This window comes from Ochotona princeps, chromosome 19, assembly GCF_030435755.1.
Source record: "Ochotona princeps isolate mOchPri1 chromosome 19, mOchPri1.hap1, whole genome shotgun sequence".
NCBI lineage: Eukaryota > Metazoa > Chordata > Mammalia > Lagomorpha > Ochotonidae > Ochotona > Ochotona princeps.
Window position 1 is genome coordinate 23,263,442 of NC_080850.1, and position 11,535 is coordinate 23,274,976.

Here is an 11,535-nt window from a genome sequence, read left to right on the forward strand (position 1 = left end):
CCCCAAGTGGCTGCAACAGCTGGAGCTGTGCCAAGGTCCTAGGCTGTCCTCCACTGCTTTCCCAGGCCACAAGCAGGGAGCTGAATGGGAAGTAGGGCTGCCGGGATTAGTACCGGCGCCTATATGGGATCCCGGCGCGTTCAGGGCAAGGACTATTAGCTGCTACGATCTCACGCAGGGCCCCAGCTTTATTTATTTATTTTTTTTAAAGATTTATTTATTTTTATTACAAAGTCAGATGAGACAGAGAGGAAGATCTTCCGCCCGATGATTCACTCCCCAAGTGAGCACAGTGGCCAGTGCTGTGCCAATCTGAAGCCAGGAACTAGGAACTTCTTCCTCCAGATCTCCCACGCTGGTGCAGGGTCCCAATGCACTGGGCAGTCCTCAACTGCTTTCCCAGGACACAAGCAGGGAGCTGGATGGGAAGTGGAGCTGCTGGGATTAGAACCGGCGCCCATATGGGATCCCGGTGCGTTCAAGGCGAGGACTTTAGCTGCTAGGCCACGTCACCGGGCCCCCCAGCTTTTTTTTTTTTTAAGGCTTATTTATTTTTTAAGGCTTATTTATTTTTATTGGAAAGTTAGATTTACAGAGAGAAGGCAAGACAGAAAGATTTTCCAGCCACTGATTCCCTCCCAAGTGTCCACAAAGGCCAGAGCTGAGCTGATTTGAAGCCAGGAGCTTCTTCCACGTCTCCCATGTGGGTGCAGAGCCCCCAGGACTTTGGGATCCTTGACTGCTTTCCCAGGCCACAAGCAGGGAACCGACGGAAAGTAGAGCAGCTGGGACATGAACCAGCACCCACATGGGATCCTGGCACAAGAAGACAAGAACTGTAGCCATTAGGCTACCACAATAGACCTTCCAACTTTATTTTTGTTGTTTAAAATTGCATTGGCTATTTGGAGTCTCTTACGTTTTCATACAGATCTCAGCATCAGTGTTCTCTAGGTCTGAGAAGAATGTCAGAGGTGTTTTAATTAGGATAACCTTATATCTGTAGGTTACTTTTAGCAATACGGATATTTTGATTATATTAATTCTATCTGTGAGTGGTAGATTTGCCCAAGTTTTTGTGTGTTCTATTTTAATGTTTTGTAATTTTCATGATAGAAACCCCTCAGATCCTTGGTTAAATCTATTCCAAAGCACTTAATTTTTTGTTTGATTATTGTGGATGGGACTGATCTTACAAGTTCTTTTCAGCCATGGGATTATGTGTATATACATATAAATGCCTTGATCTTTTTATTGTTAAAATTTAGTTATTTATTGGAAAGTCAAATTTACAGAGGAGGAGAGACAGATCTTCCTTCTACTGATTCACTCCCTCCCCAAGTAGCTGCAATGGCCAAGTTGAGCCCATCTGAATCCAGAAGCCTGGAGCTTCTTCTGGGTCTCCATGCAGGTGTATGGTCCCAAGGCTTTGAGCCACTCTCTACTGCTTTTCCAGGCCTCAAGCAGGGACACAAACTGGCATCCATATGGGATCCTGATGCATGCAAGGCAAAGACTTTAGCCACTAGGCTATTACACAGAGCTTAAGGCCATTGGTTGGTGTGTGTTGATTTTATATCCTACAACCTTGCTGAACCCTTCTGAGTTCCAAGTCTTAATAAGAGTCTGTTGTTTCCTCTCTCTCTCTAATCATGTCATCCACAAACAGGGATAGCTTCACTTTCTTTTTTTCAAATTGTGTATTTGATTTTTAAAAAAGATTTATTTATTTTTCATAAGAAAGGCAGATATACGGAGAGGAGGAGAGACAGAGAGGAAGATCTTTCGTCTGATGATTCACTCCCCAAGTGGTCACACAGCCAGTGCTGTGTCGATCTGAAGCCAGGAGCCTGCTCCAGGTCTCCCATGTGGGTGCAGGGTCCTAAGGCTTTGGGCTACCCTCAACTGCTTTCCCAGGCCCCAAGCAGGGAGCTGGATGGGAAGTGGAGTGCCAGGCTACGAACCGATGCCCATATGGGATCCTGGTGTGTGCAAGGCAAGGACTTATGCCGTCAGGCTTCCATGCCAGGCCTGACTTTGTTAATTTTTTTAAAAATACATCTCTTAGATTCATTGATCTTACATCTCTCTTTTTTTGTTTGTTTCAACTTTGTTTATATCTTCTGTAACATTAATTGCTTCTTTCTCTCTGCTAGTTTTGAGTTTGGCTTGCTATATTTCTAGAACCTTGAGATGCAGCAATAGATGTTTCATAGCTGCCTTTCTGTTTCCTTGATATAGACACTACCTGCTAAGAATGTCCCTCTTAGCACTGCTTGCTGTATCTTAGATGTTTTGGTGTGCTGTGCCGTCATCATCGCTTCTTGGCCTTTTGGCTAAGAAGAAGTGTTATGCTGTCGTCTTCATTTCCAGGAACTTGTTTATCTTTTGACTTCTTCTATAACCCACAGTTCGTTTGTTCAGCCTCCAAGTGTTTGCATATCTTCTGGAGTTTGAGTTGTTGTTTTCCAGCTTCATTCCCTAGCGGGATGAAATCATGTATGGTATGGCTTCATTTCTTTTGAACTTGCTTTTGGACTGTCATGCGGTCTATCCTGCAGAAGGTTCCATGTACTGATAAGAAGAGTGTGTATTTTGTATCTGTGGAACGGAATGTTCTGCAGATCTCAATTAGGTCCATTTGATCCAAGGTATAGATTAACTCTGTTTTTGAGTTTATGTCTGCTAAGTCTGTCCGTTGATGAAAGCAGAGTGTTGAAACTCCCTAGGATTATTATGTTGCAGTCTATGAACCATTTAGATCTATTAACTTTTTCTTCTTGAGAGAGTTCACAACTACCCCAAACCTTTATTGTCCCTACAGTGTTCCTGGGAAGGGGCTCCAGCCCCAGGCAGGCCAAAGCCCCTGTGCACAAGCTGGCCACCCACCGCTGGGCTCACGCCTCCCTGGCTGAACCATTGTAGCCACTGCCCCTTTTCCTTGTTCCACAAGTGCTCCCAGCACCAGGGCTCCACTTCCTGGTGCCATGAACAGGGGCAGGCCAATTTGCAAGCAGTCCCAAGGGGTGCCACCTCCTCCTGTGGGTCTCCAGGACTGCTGCTCCCCTCTTCAGCCTCTGGGCTTCCCAGCCCAGCCCAGCCAGGGGCCTGCTCCACAGGGTCCAGCGTCAAAACCCCTCTTCTGCCTGGGCCTGGCCTCGGCAGCAGCTTGGGCAAACCTGATAAAGAGAACATGGTATGCCCCGCAGTTGGAGGAGTCTTGGTTGAAGCAGGGGGTGCAGTAGGAGCGGATCGGGCCGCGTGAGCCCAGGAAGGCCAGGGCAGACTCTTGATTGCCCTGCTCTCTGATCTCAGCCACGTCTTCCAGGCTGTATTTGGTCCAGCGTTCAAGGTGCACCACGTAGTCCAGGACAAGGTCCTGGGGAGGCCGCCAGGGTCCCTGGGGTCAGCGCTGCCCTCCCAAGACGTGGCCGACACACCCATCCCGTGGCCGACATGTCCAGTTCCATGGAAGACGCTGTGGCTGCGGTGGGAGACGGCGGAGCTCAGGCTGTGGAGGCAGGACGGCTGTGCTGTCCGGCTGGAGTTCTCCTGGGCATCCCCGGGCCAGCCAAAGTCCAGGTCCGAGTCATCGGAGTCAAAGGGCAGGGTCTGCAGCTCGGCCTCCAGGCCCGGGACCGGCTTGTCACGCCCGGCCTGGACCGTAAGTCTCATCACCAGCACGGGTGCCAGCGGCTAGCGCCACCAGCCTCCATTCCAGTTCCCTGATGGCCGCGCTCAGCCTTTTGGGAAACCGAGTCCTCTGCCAGCTTTACACAGCGGGTACCGTGATTGAGAAACTACATTTCCCACAAGTCATCAGGCCTCCGCACCAGAGGGCTGATGGGAGGGGCAGCCTTGTTCCTATAAACACATTTTTAAAAGCTTGGTACACTGGCAGTGGGCGCATGTTACAGTTACTATGGTCCCTTCTTGTTGAATTGATCTGTTAATAATTATGGAATGGGCCCAGCGCAGTAGCCTAGCGGCTAATAGTCCTCGCCGTGCAAGCGCTAGAATCCCATATAAACGCCAGTTCTAATCCCGGCAGCTCCGCTTCGCATCCAGCTCCCTGCTTGTGGCCTGGGAAGGCAGTGGAGGACGGCCCAGAGCCTTGGGACCCTGCGCCCATGTGGGAGATCTAAAAGAAGCTCCAGGCTCTTTGCTTAGACTCCAGCTCAGCTCTGGCCATTGTGGCCACTTGGGGAGTGAATCATCAGACGGAAGATCTTCCTCTCTGTCTTCTCTCTGTATATCTGATTTTCCAATAAAAATAAATAAACCTTTTTTTTAGAAATTATGGAATGCCTTTTTTCACCTGTTAATAGCTTTTGTGATAATGTCTATTTTGTCTGCTGTTATAATAGCCACCTGCTCATTTTTCCATGCTGTTTGTGTGGAACATCGTCCTCCATATTTTCAGCTTCAATTTGTGTGTATCTTTATTGTTCCGGTGTTGTCCTAGTATGCAGCAAATAGAGGGTTCTTGGTTTTAAATCCATTCATCTGGTCTATATCTTTTTGTTGGACAGTTTAGGCCATTTGTTTTCAGGGTTTTTTGGTTTGTTTTTTACTGAAAAGTAGTGACTTGGGACTGGTGCAATGGTCAACTGGCTAATCCTTTTCCTTCAAACACCAACATCGCGTTTGGGTGCTGGTTGTGTCCAGTTCTGATGCTGCTCACTACTTATGACCTGAAAAAGCAGCAAAAGATGGCCCAAAGCATGGTCCCTTGCACCCACACGGAGACCCAGAAGAACTCCCTGGAGCAGCTGAGCCCTAGCTGTTGCAGCCAGTTAGTGAAAACAGTGGATGGAAGAGCTTTCTATTTCTCCCTCTCTTTTTAAATCTGCCTTTCCAAGAAAAATAAATCTTAAATAAAAAAAAAAGAATAGTGACATGATCCCATCATTTAACATGAGTTTTCTCATTATTTGCTTTAGATTTCCTCTGTAGCTTTACTAGGAAGTTCTTACCTTCATCTTGTTTAGATGTGGTGGTTAGCACTCTGTTTCTACGTGTAATGCATCCTTAAGCATCATTTCCAGGGCTGGCTTGGTGGTGGAAAAATCAACTCCTGTTTTGGAAGATCTTTATTTTGCTTTCATGTATAAATGAGAGCTTTGCTGGATATGGTATACTGGGTTGGCTTTTTCTTTTAGGACAACATCTCTCCATTCTCTCTTGGACTGTAGAGTTTCTTCTGTGAAATTTGTCAGTCTAATTGGGGATCTTCTGAAGGTTACCTGCTGCTTCTCTTGTACATGGTTTAGACTTTTTCGTTTGCATTTGGCAGTGGAAAGCTTGATTGTAATGTGAAATGGTGAAGATTCTTTCCTGGTCATGCATATTAGAAGTTTTTGTGCCTTGGATATCCATTGCTTTCTCCATACTAGCAAAGTTTTCCATGACTAACATCACTGCTTAGGCCTTACTCATTTTCTTTTCCATGCCTTCAGGAATTGCCAAAACTTACATGTTAAGGTGTTTGATGGTATCCGTATATCTTGGATGCTGGCTTTTGTTTTCTGTCTGAACAAGTCGTCAAAACATTTGTCTTATGGGGGCTGGCACTGTGGTATATTAAGTTAAGCTGCCACCTGTTTTGCTGGCATCCCATATGGATGCTGGTTCAAGTTCCAGCTGTTCTGCTTTCATCCAGCTCTGTTAATGTACCTGGGAAAGCAGCAAAAGATGGCCCAAGTCCTTGGGTCCCTGCACCCATGGGAGACCCAGAAGCTCCAGGAACTGGTGTTGGACCAGACTTGCTTTGACCAAAGCTTCCCAAATGGCCATAGTGGTTGGAGCTGGGAAAATCTGAAGCCAGGAGCTTCTTTTGGATCTCTTAAATAGGTTTAGTGGCCCAGACGCTGGGCCATCCTCTACTATTTTCCCTGGTTGTTGGTAGGGAGCTGGATTGGAAGTAGAGCAGCTGGGACTTGGACTGGTGCCCTTGTGGGGTGCTTCTGCCACTGTGCCAGCCTCAGCATTGTGGTCTTCAATCTTGTTGGCAGACTGTGGCCTTGTAAACGAAATGTAGCCTATCTCCTGTTTTGTAAATGAGATCTTAGCAGAGCACAGCTGCCCGAAGACTTCCTGTGTTGTGTGTAAGGCCGTGTATGCACTGAAATGGCCAAGTTAAGGGATTCAGCAGAGACTATGCAGATGCAAAACCTGAAATATTGATTTTTAGGACTTTTTGCAAAAAAAAAAAAACCTTCCCACCTATTCCAGACAGTCATCCTTTTAAACAATTAAAAGGTAGACATTTGTTTTTATTTGAAAAGAAGGCAGAGACACTGAATGAGAAAACTCCCATTCACTGGTTCCTTCCCCATGGCCTAGGACTGGGCCAGACTGGGGCCAGCTGGTCTACCCTGGGTGTAGGTGGCAGGGATGCAATGATCTCAGCCATTCATGCTGCCTCCTAGGGTTTGCGCTAGCTGGAAGCTGGATTCTGGAGCCAGAGCCAGGTATTAAACCCAGATACTCCAATAGGAGGCATGGGCATCTTAATTAATGTTTTAATTGCTGGTCAGCTTATATTTTTAAATACTCAATTTCTAGCCTTTAAATTTTAAATGTCCCAGTTGCAATTGAATATGCATATTTATATTCTTTTTGCATGAAGAACATCCTGTATTTTATGTTTAATTTTTAAAGACAGAATGAGAGATAGATCCTCCATCCACTGCTCACTCCCCAAAAGCCCGCATGATTAAGCTGTGCCACTCCAAAGCCAGGAGCTTCTCCCAGGTCTCCCACGCAGGTGCAGGAGTTCTGGGCATTTGGACCATCCTCGACTGTTTTCCCAGACCATAAGCAGGGAGCTGAATGGGAAGTGGAGCATCTGGGATATGTACCAGCGCCCATATGGGATGCTAGAACTTTAAAAAATGCTGGTCTGTTGGCAATGAATTCTCCCCCTTTTTGGAGATACAATTCATACAACATAAAATGAACCACTGTAAAGTTGTGAATCACTGGTGTTCAGTATATTCCCAGTGCTGCACAACTGTCATCAGCTCTAGCCAGTTTCAAGGCATTTTCATCTCTACCAAAGACAGACACTTCCCATCTCTGGTGCTGCTGGCAACCCCTGGTCTGCAATCTGTCTCTATGGAGTTACGTTGCGTATGCTGCCTAGTAGTGTGATCATGTATCTGTGCTGCTGTGTAGCTGATGTCTTTCACTTAGCACAGTGTTTTCAGGCTTCATTCACATTGAGTAGATATCAGTATTTCATTCCTCAATATTCCAGTATGTGGCTATACCACAATTTGTGTATCCATTTATCAGCTTTCTCAAATTGTTTACAAGATCTATGTATTTGAAAGGCCAGGTAAGAGATCAAGCAAGTACTTCATCCCCAAATGGCTGTAGTTGCTGCAGCTGACCTGGTTCTCCTAGCAGCTTCTGTGTCTCCCACATGCGTGGAGGGCACCCAAGGCCTTGGGTCATCTTCTTCTCTTTCCCAGGCAGATTAATAAAAAGCTGGATTGGAAGAAGAGCGGCCAGGGGAAAAAAAAGGGGGTGCCTATAGGATGCCAGTACCTGAGAAGGTGGCTTTACCTGCTATGCCATGGTGCTAGCCCCAACTTTTTTCCAACTTTTGGTTATTGAGAATAGTGATGTGTTGAACATTGATATGCAGGTGGTTATTTAAGTGGTTGTTTAACCTTGTGGTTATGTACAAGTGGGTCACTGAGTCAAATCTAAGCTTAACTTGTTGAGGAAGAATCGCAGTGATCATGTGCCACCTGTACCATCTGCTCTTTCACCAGTAGTGCCCACGGGCTGTAATCACTGCACTCTCACCCACACTTGGTATTTTCTGACGTGTAAGTTACAACCAACTTGTGGACGTGAAGTGGTCTCTCACTGCAGTTTGATTTGTATTTCTCTCACGGTTGGTGACATTCAGTATCTTTTCACGTGCTCGTTGGCTATTTGTATGTCTTCTCTGGAGAAGTAGCTGGTCTTTTGGCTATTTAGATATTGTCCTTTGATGGATTGGAAAGAGATGGTACCACTTTCACAGAAATGCGTTCTAGGGCCTGGTGCAATGGCTTGGTTGACTAATCCTCCCCCTTCAAGCTTCATTGTCCTATATGGGCACCTATTCATGTCCCACCTGCTCCACTTCCCATCCAGCTCCCTGCTTGTGGCCTGGGAAAGCAGTGGAGGGTGAACCAAAGTCATTGGATCCTGCACCCTTGTGGGAGACCCGGAAGAAGCTCCTGGCTTTGGATTTATACTCAGCTCGTCACTGTGGCCACTTGGGGAGTGAACCAGAGGATGGAAAATCTTTCACTATGTTTCTCCTTCCCGCTATACCTCTTCCTTTCCAATAAAAATAACTCTTTTTTTAAAAAGAAATTTTTTTCTGAATGCAAAATCCTTATCAAGGCTATGATAGTGACCCTCATGACACCCTCTTACATGCGGGGTCTTCAAAAAGTTAAAAATTTCAAAATGCATTTTATTTGAAAGGTAGAGGGGAAATATGAACACACTTGCACACACACAAAGAAGCATCTTCCATCCACTGCTTCAGCCCCAAATGCCTGAAACAGCCAGTACTGGGCCAGGCTGAACCCAGAGGTGGGAATTCGATTTGGTCTCCCATGTGGGAGGCCTACTAAGATCTACATAATCAGGAAACTAGAATCGGGGGCCAGAAGCAGGTATTGAACCGGGACATTCCAGAGAGATGGGTGTAGGCCAATGACCACTCTGGCAGGAAAAAAAGTGTCTTTTTGTGCCCTCCTTGAAGAAGATGGACTGCTAATGGCAGAAACAATAGCCGAGACTGGAGACATCAGAACTGAAGAACCTCAGTATCAAAATCCCAACTATTTGCTCATAGCTCATTGCTACTAAGAAACTGTGAGCTTGCAGGCCAAAGGGCCTATGTGACCTTTAGCACTGATGGGCCCCAATTGTTATGAATCAAGGCCCACCTAAGTCTGGTTATCTCACTGGTGGCTCCAAGTAATTAGGTGGGTGCTGGAGGCATGGGCTGTCCAGCTGAGATAGGTAGGGAATGTGTGGTATTTCCCCTCACCTTGCATGCTATTATGAATTGCCCCCTTTCAGGCTATTGTGGACTGCCACTGTAAAAACCCTGTGAATGTGCCATTTGGGGCCACACTCCAGTAAGGGGTGTTGGTCCCAACCGGCAGCAGGTCGGTCAGCCAGCTGCCTGCTGTCAAGCAAGAACCCAGGCTCGGATGTACTGAGCTTGGATAAACCATCCTTGTGCACTTGGATCGACTTCAGACTCCTGGTGGTTTCTGGGGATCTCAAAATTGGGTACAACAGAACAAGTTTGGTTCATATAATTTGAACCGAAAGATCAAAGTATGTGAATTTCCCACTCAACAGGTGCCAGAGTTGTTGTGGCCAGATGGTCTGTAGGCAAGAACACAGCTTTCCATGCAAGTTTGTAATGAGTGCAACAGAAATCCCAAAGAAGCTCTTGGAGGCAGCGTCCCGCGGGGGTGGATGAGGCTGTAGTGGACAGTTATGAAGACAAAGCTAAGTGGAGGCTGCCCGCAAGGTGGGCCAGGGGAGTGCAGCTATGCTGGGTGAGAAGGAACCAGAGGCAAAACAAGGTGTGGGACTGACCGGGAGGCTCAGGTAGGCTCACTTGGGGAGTGTGAAGCAGGGCCGCCCAGAAGCCAGAGCCTTCAGGAGGTTATGTGCCAAGAAGCAGGAACTGGGAAAACGTGGGGAGCGCAGTTGTGTCACTGGGGATGTGTAGAATGTTTTCAGACAGTATCTGCTGACGTTATCATTGTTTGTCCCAACTGTGGTGTCTCAGCAGAAACTTTCCTAAGTGCTGGAACAATTCACGTTCGGCCTGTTTGACCCAAGGTCATGGCCTTCCATTTCCTCAGGTGTAGCCCAATTACAAGGTCACCTGTTGCTGACCCCTATCAGGGGTCCAGGAGGAGAAGGGGTCCAGGCTGAGCCACAGTGGAAAAAGGGCAAGGGTCAAGGCCATAGCCACAGCTTTTTGGGAAGCTCGAGGCACTTGGCTTGCTGACTTTCTGGAGGGACAAAGATAACAACACTTGCTTGTTAGGAGAGAGTTTTGAGAAGAGTGGCCAAGGCCATAGCTGAAAAAGAAATTTTAAACAGCCCTTTAAAACCTTCACCAGAATCTTCCACCATCACTACCATCTTTCTCTCCCTTCCTCACGTCAGGCCTGGATGAGACACGGGCGACTTTGTAAGAGCTTCGGTGGAAGTCATCAGGCTTCCACCTTGCAGTCTGGATTGGATTCCCTCTGATTCCTTTGCTTCCTAAATTTTTTTTTTTTTTTTTTTTTTTTTAGAAAGTCAGATACACAGAGAGGAGAGACAGCAAGACCCTCCATTTGCTGACTCACCTCCCGTGTGGCAGCAATGGCTGGAGCTGAGCCAACCCAAAGCCAGGAGCCAGGAGCCAGGAGCTGCCTCTGGGTCTCCCATGAGGTTGTCAGGTGCCAAGACCTTGGGTCGTCTTCCACTGCTTTCCCAGGCCACAAGCAGGGAGCTGGATGGGAAGGGGGCCCTCCAGGATTAGAACGTGCCCATATGGGATTCTGGCGCATTCAAGGCGAGGACTTTAGCTGCTCGGCTGCCACACCAGGCCCCCTTAAAAATTTTTTTTAAGATTAGGAAGCAAGATTTGTTATACACACATATACATACACATATTTGCTTGATATCCTTAACAGATGGCTGAAAACGTGGACAGCTGGGAATACTTATTTCTGGGAAATGGACAACTGAAGCACAGGATAGAAGGGAAGTTTGAGGGTCTGGTGCAATAGCCTAGTGGCTAAAGTCTTGCATGCGCTAGGATCCCATATGGGCGCCAGTTCTAATTCTGGTGGCACATCGGGCTCCTGGCTTCAGATCAGCTAAACTCCAGCCATTGTAGCCACTTAGGAAGTGAATCAGTGGATGGAAGACCTTCTTCTCTGTCTCTCCTACTCTCTGTATATCTGACTTTCCAATAAAAATAAAATAAAACTTTTAAAAAACATTTAAAGGGACCTCCATTTCCTTGAGTTAGTAATATAAAGAAGACTGCGTTGATATGGGTAAGATTCCAAACTAAGTTCTTCAGGTATGGACTAAACGGCTGATACCACAGTTTACAAAAGTATATTGAACCTAATAGAGTTTATAAAAATGATACTTTTAATTCCATTTTTCTTCCATGAACTTTTAAAAAGGATTTATTTGAAATTCAGAGAGGGATAGAAATCTTCCATCTACTGGTTCACTCCCCAAGTGGCTACAGTGGTCGGGTCTGATCAGGTGCAGCCAGGAGCCTGGAGCTCCGTCTGGGTCTTACACAGGGCTGCAAGGACTGGGGCGGTCGGACCATTCTCTGCTGCTTTCCCTGATACGGTAGCAGGGAGCTGGGCTAGAAGTGCAGCAGCCGGAGTACTAAGTGGCTGTCTTATGATAGCTTAACCCACTGGATTACAGGGCCGGTCCCTCTTGCAAATGTACACCTTTTTCATTCTATTATTA